Here is a 7,435-nt window from a genome sequence, read left to right as displayed (position 1 = left end):
ATATTGGGTAACAAGCAAAGTCTCCCCAAATTCAAGAAGACTGAAATCATATCAAGCATCTTCTCAGACCACAATGGCATAATATTAGAAATAAACTACAATAAAAAAATCCAAAAAATTCCAACACTTGGAAGCTGAATAGCATGCTATTAAACAATGATTGGGTTACCAAAGAGATCAAAGGAGAAATTAAAAACATCCTGGAAACTAATGACAATAAAAACACAACAATCCAAAATCTATGGGACACAATGAAAACAGTCCTGAGAAGGAAGTTTATAGCTTTACAGGCCTACCTCAAAAAACAAGAAAAGATGGTAGTAAATCATCTAACTCTACAACTCAAAGAATTAGAAAGAGAGCAACAAGAAAAGCCCAGAGTGAGCAGAAGGAAGAATAAAGATCAGAGCAGAAATAAATGCATAGAGACCAAAAAAACAATACAAAAGATCAATGAAACCAAGAGCTGGTTCTTTGAAAGGATAAACAAGAGTGATGAGCCTCTAGCCAGGCTCACCAAGAAGCAAAGAGAGAGGACCCAAATAAACAAAATCAGAAATGAAAGAGGTGAAATAACAACAGACCCCACAGAAATATAAAGGATTGTTTAAAAATACTATGAACAACTCTATTCCAACAAACTAGACAACCTGGGGGAAATGGACATGTTCCTAGAAAAATACAACCTTCCAAAACTCAATCAGGAAGAATCTAAAAATCTCAATAGGCCAATAACTATGGAAGAAATTGAAGCAGTCATCAAAAAGCTTCCAGCTAACTAAAGCCCAGGGCCAAACAGCTTCTCAGGGGAGTTTTACCAAACATTCAAGGAAGAACTAAAACCTATCCTCCTCAGACTATTCCAAAAAATTCAAGAGGCTGTAACACTTGCAAGCTCATTCTATGAAGCCAACATCACCCTAATACCAAAACCAGATAAAGACAACAAACACAATGATAGAGAATTACAGGCCAATATCCCTCATGAACATAGATGCCAAAATCCTCAACAAAATTCTAGCAAATCAGATCCAGCAGTACATCAGAATGAGAAATTATTAATGAGGTATTTCACCTTCAATTTCCTACAATGGCTTTCACATTGAGGTTGTGCTGTAGACTCACAGCACATGTCAGTGTTGACCTGCCACATTTCAAGTGCTCCATATAAACATGTGGCTCATGTTACTTCCCGTCTCGAGATCACTCTGTTCTTGCCACATTGGCCTCCTTACTCAGCCTCTTTTCTGTCCCTGTGTTAAAGCAAGCACATTTTTCGCCGAAACCGGTTTGGCTCAGTGGATAGAGCGTCGGCCTGCGGACTGAAGGGTCCCAGGTTCGATTCCGGTCAAGGGCATGTACCTGGGTTGCGGGCACATCCCCAGTTGGGGGTGTGCAGGAGGCAGCTGATCGATGTTTCTCTCTCATCGATGTTTCTAGCTCTCTATCTCTCTCCCTTCCTCTCTGTAAAAAATCAATAAAATATATTTAAAAAAAAATAAAGCAAGCACATTTTTACCTGAAAAAAGGTTGCCAAATTGAGAAGTAAAAAATATAGGACACCTATTTCAATTTGCATTTCAGATAAATATCAAATATTTTTCATTATAAGTATGTTCCAAGTATTACAAGGGGCATACTGGCAACAAACAGGGATACACAGGCATCATGGAAGACACTGGTATTTTATCTGGCTGCCTCCACCTCAGGCCATTTGCATTTCCTCTTCCCTCTGCCTGCAATGCTCTTCCCCAGTTACCACACTTCCTTCAGTTTATTCAGTTCTCTGCTCAAAGTGCTTAGGGAGGCCTTTTCTCTAACCCTTTAGTAAATATGTCTGTGTCTCCACATCCTTATTTATTATGTCCTTATACTGCACTTGAGGCCTGTTGCACAGATTCGTGCACCGGTCGGGTCCCTCAGACTGGCCTGTGGGGACCAGAGTGAAACCGGCTCTCCAACATCCCCTGAGGAGTCCCAGATTGCCAAAGGGCACAGGCCAGGCCGAGGGACCCCATCGGTACACGATGGGGGCTGGAGAGGGACCATGGGAGGGCTCCAGGGCATGTCTGGCCCATCTCGCCCGGTCTTCATCAGCTGGACTCCAGTAGCAAGCTAACCTACTGGTCAGAGCATCTGCCCCTGGTGGTTAGTGCACATCATAGTGACTGGTCGAATTAACGGTCGTTCACTTAGCATATTAGGCTTTTATTATATAGGATTACTTTTATTACTACTTTATAGTTTTTTAAAATGTATTTTTGTCTATTCCATCCCCCCATCCCATGAGAGCAGAGCATTTTTGTTTCTTGTTTATCGAGTGTCAAAAAAATGTCTGACACATAGTAGGCATTAAATACACAGTATGCAATAAGAAAAAGGAAGAAGGGAATAGTGGGAACTTTTATGGATTGGTCATTCATAGAATAGAATCTTGACTGTTCCTTTGTAGGAGTCTGACACTTTAATTTCTTAAAATGGGTTTTGATTATGTATATAAAATACTCTTGTGAGGATTTAGTAAGTGTTTTGTCAACCACTTACTATGTGTCTGCCACTTGAAAAGCAGTATAAACAATAACAATAGTAATAATAGTAAATAATAACAATGATTTTTGTTCTTCAGGTTGACAATTTTTAGTTGTCATTTCAAATTTCAAAAATCTCTAAAATTGTCTTTTTTTAAAATTTGGAGCCATTACTGGTCTTGAGTTCACAAGAGGTTAATCAGAGTGTATCTTATATAATAAAAGGCTAATATGCAAATTGTCCCCTCGGGAGTTCTATTGGGAGACCAGGAGTTCGATCGCTCGCTATGACGTGCGCTGACTACGAGGGGGCAGTGTGTAACATGGCAGGCGACTAGCGGCTGTGGTGGGGCGCTGAAGGAGCGAGGGAAGAAGGAGGTGGGGAGGTGGGGAACCTGATCAGCGCTGATTGCCAGCCAGGCCTAAGGACCATACCTGTGCATGAATTTCGTATACTGGGCCTCTAGTTAATAATAACTTAGTGTGACTTTATGGCAGATATGTTAATGTGTTTGATTATAGGATGCTATCTCAGACCCATCTGTGGGAAGTTACATATTATACAGCAAATGTGCCATAAAATTTTTTGCATCTGAAAATCTATCCAAATTCTCAGATACATCTGGCTCCAAGGTTTCAGTAAAGGAAAGTAGACCTGTATTAACTAGTTGCCAATCTCAAAACTTTGCCAAATGGAACTTCAAAGAACAGCATACTATTATGCCTGTCAAGTCTTGCTGTCCATGAGATTAGTAGGTTTCTCAGAAGATAAGAGTCCATATTTTTCTCTTTCCTAATAACCTGAATATATGTAGAAAAAAGTTAAATATTGTTGGGGAGAACTCTGCTTTAACTTGTCTATCATTTTCCCAATCTGTTGGAAATAGAGGCAGATAATGCCAATAAAAGCATGGCAGGTAATTCATTTACAAAGGAGTGATCTTCTGAGTGGCTGTAGAGCTCTGAAATTATGAGTCCTTCACTTTAAGAAATGCTTTCTCAGAAAAAAATTTTTACATAAAGGAATGTATATCTATCCACATCTAAAAGGATGAATCTATATACAATATATAAAAGGCTAATACATATTAGCCTTTTATAAAAGGCTAATATGTATTAGCCTTTTATATGTATAAAAGTGTCCCCTTGGGAGTTTGACTGGGAGACCTGGAGTTTGATCGCTCTCTATGATCTCTCATGCTCTGACCACCAGGGGTGGTGCGGAACAAAGGAAGGCCCCGGCTGGCAGCCAGACAGCCCCAATTGGTCCTGATCACCGGCCAGGCTTAGGGATTTTACCCAGGCACGATTTTCATGCACTGGGCCTCTAAGTCTATAGATAAAAGTCTTGCCATAGTCTTATCTTATACATTTGGGGGTCAAACCTCTGCTGTGAAAAATGAGCTGAGTGCAATGAAGAGAGCAGTTGTAAGGCAGACAATATGTTTGTGGTGAAAATATAACTGGTGAAGAATATAATTGAGAACTTGTTGATTTTGCTTTTATCCACAACTGTTTTCCCATATGGCTTCAGTCTTAAGTTCTGCACAGGTTTTAAAATGCCTCTGCAGTTCCTCATTCTCTGTAATGGTTTTTAATGTGCTAATATTGTTTTTCTTCCTCTATGTCCCACTTGTGTGAGCAAGTACCTTCCAGCCCCAAACATGTTCCTCCTGCCCCTATCATGTGTAGTCTAATCATATATTGATGTGATTGTGTTATGTTCCCCAGTAAAATATAATAAAAATAATCTGAGGCATACATAACTACATAATTTTACCTTTTATGTAGAAAATAACTAATAAGATATATGTAATATACATATTCTTAACCTATTTTCTCTATTTTAATGTGATATACTATCATTATTACCAACTAGAGGCCCGGTGCACAAAAATTTGTGCACTCGGGTGGGTCCCTCAGCCTGGCCTGTGCCCTCTTGCACTCTGGGGCCCCTCGGGGGCCCCTTCCCCTGGCTGCTGGCACCAGTTTTCCTCCGGTGCCTGGAACCCAGGTCTTTGCTCTTCCCAGGGAGGGGCCGGCACGGTGGGCGAGGGGCTTAGCTCTTCGCTCGCTGCGCGGGCCCCGGGGACAAGGCCGAGGCCAGTGCGGCAGGCGAGGGGCTTAGCTTTTTTTTTTTTTTTTTTTTTGCCGAGGAGAGCATGGGGTCCGTTTATTGGGGGTTCAGTCAAAGGGGGAGTTGGCTAGGATGGGGTAGGGCAGCAGCTTGTCTGGCCCCCAAGAAACCCAACTTGAGTCCAGGGCCTCGTCTGCTTCGAAGCCAAAGTCTTCCTCCACCTTTATCTGCATGGGGGCCAGCTCCGGAGTCAGTGGGACTCCCTACGGGCGCCCTTCACGTGGCGCTCGCTGCCTCTTCCACCCGCTGGGCCCCTCGTCAGGGGCCGGGCTGCTGGCTTCTGCGGGCGCTGGCGTCCTCCTGTGCGGGGAGAGCCCCTCTTTCTCTGGAGGCTCTTCTCAGCGTTGCCTGGGGTGGGGGCGTCTGTGCCCTGGCTGCCCTCGTCCTCCAGTAAGATGGTGAACTGGCTGGCCCGGTAGTCATTGCCGTAGGAGTCCAGCACCCTCATGAGGAACCTCCGCTCCTGCTGGAATCTCCGTATTATCCTCTGTACCTGATGGAGCCTGTTCAGGACCCGCTCATTCACCTGCTCGATCTCCCAGGAGCGCCGACCCAGCGCCTGGTACTTCATGTGATTGAGTTCCTGTTGGCGCCGCTGCTGGCCTCAGGCTGCCTCCTCCTTTTCGTCTCGCTCCCAGAGGCTGGAGCTGCCCAGACTCCCAGACACGAACTCCACTTCGGTCTCAAACTCGCTCTCCAGGGTGTGACCACCAAACAGCGGAGGCAGTGCCAGCTCAGAGCCGGGAGGTGCTGAGAACTTCTCAAAGCCCACGGCTGCCATGGCCCCCTCTGTCTGCTCCAGCTCCATTTCTCCCTGGCTCCCGGTGCAGAACTTCCAACCTTGCAAACCTCTAGGTTAAAGTGGCTCGCAAAACGACATGCCCCATCTGATTCCATGGCCAGGCACCCGGGCCGTGGCGGCTAAGCCTCCTGGGAGTTGTAGTTCTCTATTTCCGGCTCACCTCCCTCACCTCACCCCCACCCCAAGTCCCTGCTGAAAGGCCCTGCTCACTGGTTTAACGCCGCCGCCGGGCGTCTGAGTTGCCTCCGTCTTTATTCCGGTCCCGACACCACGCCGTCTGACCATGGAGACTCTCCGCTTGGGAGGCTCGGTCCTCTCCGCGGACTCTCCGTGGGCCCCAGGGGCGTGGTGGAGGCCAGCGCAGCGGGCTTCCCTCTTTGCTCTTCGCTCACCACGCTGGCCTTCGCTCACTGCTCCTGCGCCTACATATACAAATTAACCACCATCTTTGTTGGCGGTTAACCGCCATCTTTCTTGGCAGTTAATTTGCATATCTCCCTGATTAGCCAATGGGAAGCGTAGCTAAGGTACGGTCAATTACCCTTTTTGTCTTTTATTAGATAGGATACTTTAATCACTGTTCCACTTGAAAATAATGCAACAGCATTGCAATGGTTTGTGTCCCTACTGATTTATATATTGAAATTCTAACTCCAAAGTGATGATACTGGAAGATGGGGCCTTTGGGAGGAGGTTAGGTTCTGAGGACTGAGCCCTTGTACTGTAAATGGAATTAGTGCCCTTATCAAAAAGTCCTAAGAGGCTCCCTTGTTCCTTGCTCCCTGTGGGACACTAGGAGAGCGTGCCACCCATGAGGAAGCGGGCTCTCACCAGACACTGAGTCTGACAGTGCCATTACCTTGAACTTTTCAGCTATAGAATGTGAGGAATAGTTTTCTGTTGTTTAGAAGCCACCATACATGGCATTGTGTTACTGCATCCTGAATAGAATAAGACATTATTCTAAATCTATCTTCTGTAGGCCTTTCTATATTTTGTGATGGGTAACTCAGGTGTTGATTATAGTTATCATAGCTTAGAATATACTTAATTTTAAAACTGAATACTTTCAATGGATAAATATGTAACATCTTCCTGTAAATATTAATGGAAACTCATGCACACACTTAAAAGTACCTATGTCCTTTTTTTTGGTACAGATTCTAGACTTATAGCTCTTTTAGTGTACTGTGTTCTAATGGACAATAACATCATATATTTGTTTAAGTATTTGAGACTTCCCGTGACCAGGCTTTGAAGTGAACTTTGAGGTGAACACTTTGATGGTTACATTTGAAAGCATACTTACTTTGACTACAAGAAGTTCCAGGTCCATATTGCTTTTATTCAGCCCCTTGGTATATTTCCAGCTATGACTGAGAGCAATGATTTCTTCAAATGGACTAAAGTCCAAAGATGTGATGCCTGGTTTATTCATTCCTTGATGATTGTGTGCAAGGTCCCTACAGAGGCAGTATATGTTTTTTAATTACATGTCATAATAACTCATAGTTATGAGTCCAGGTAGATACTTTTAAACTAATTCTAACTTGATTATGTAACTTGCTTCATTATTAAAAAATCCCAATTTATAAGCATTTTAAGAAAAATGAAGTTGTTAAATATATTTTACATGCAATATCCACCCACTAATATATGTATCTTATATCAAACTGTAATTACTGAATTATCAAACTTTTAAATATATTTGTTTCCTTTGATAAGCTCCAATACCTTTCAAGAATCAAAAGTCGGTACTCATGGTGCATTCATTTTATGTCACATTTTATATTTAGACAAGAACTAAAAAGTACAGCTGACATAGCTGTGAGCTGGTGCTTTCACCTATTTTCCTGATCTTTGTCCTGAATGAGCAGTTCAGACATCAGCTTCTCAAACTTGGGCAGACATCAGAGTCACTTGCAGGGGTCACTTAACCTGACTGCTGGGCTCCAGCCCAGAGCTTCT

The 7,435-nt window shown here is 43.5% G+C and overlaps 1 pseudogene; it reads right to left on the bottom strand.

Moving 5' to 3' along the window:
- Positions 1–4,712: 4,712 nt before the first annotated feature.
- On the bottom strand, positions 4,713–5,473 carry LOC102428972 (annotated as a pseudogene).
- Between the last annotated feature and the right edge of the window lie 1,962 nt (positions 5,474–7,435).

The sequence above is a fragment of the Myotis lucifugus genome, unplaced genomic scaffold (genome assembly GCF_000147115.1).
Source record: "Myotis lucifugus unplaced genomic scaffold, Myoluc2.0 scaffold_31, whole genome shotgun sequence".
NCBI classification, from domain to species: Eukaryota; Metazoa; Chordata; class Mammalia; order Chiroptera; family Vespertilionidae; genus Myotis; species Myotis lucifugus.
This window is presented reverse-complemented; position numbering and strand designations above follow the sequence as displayed.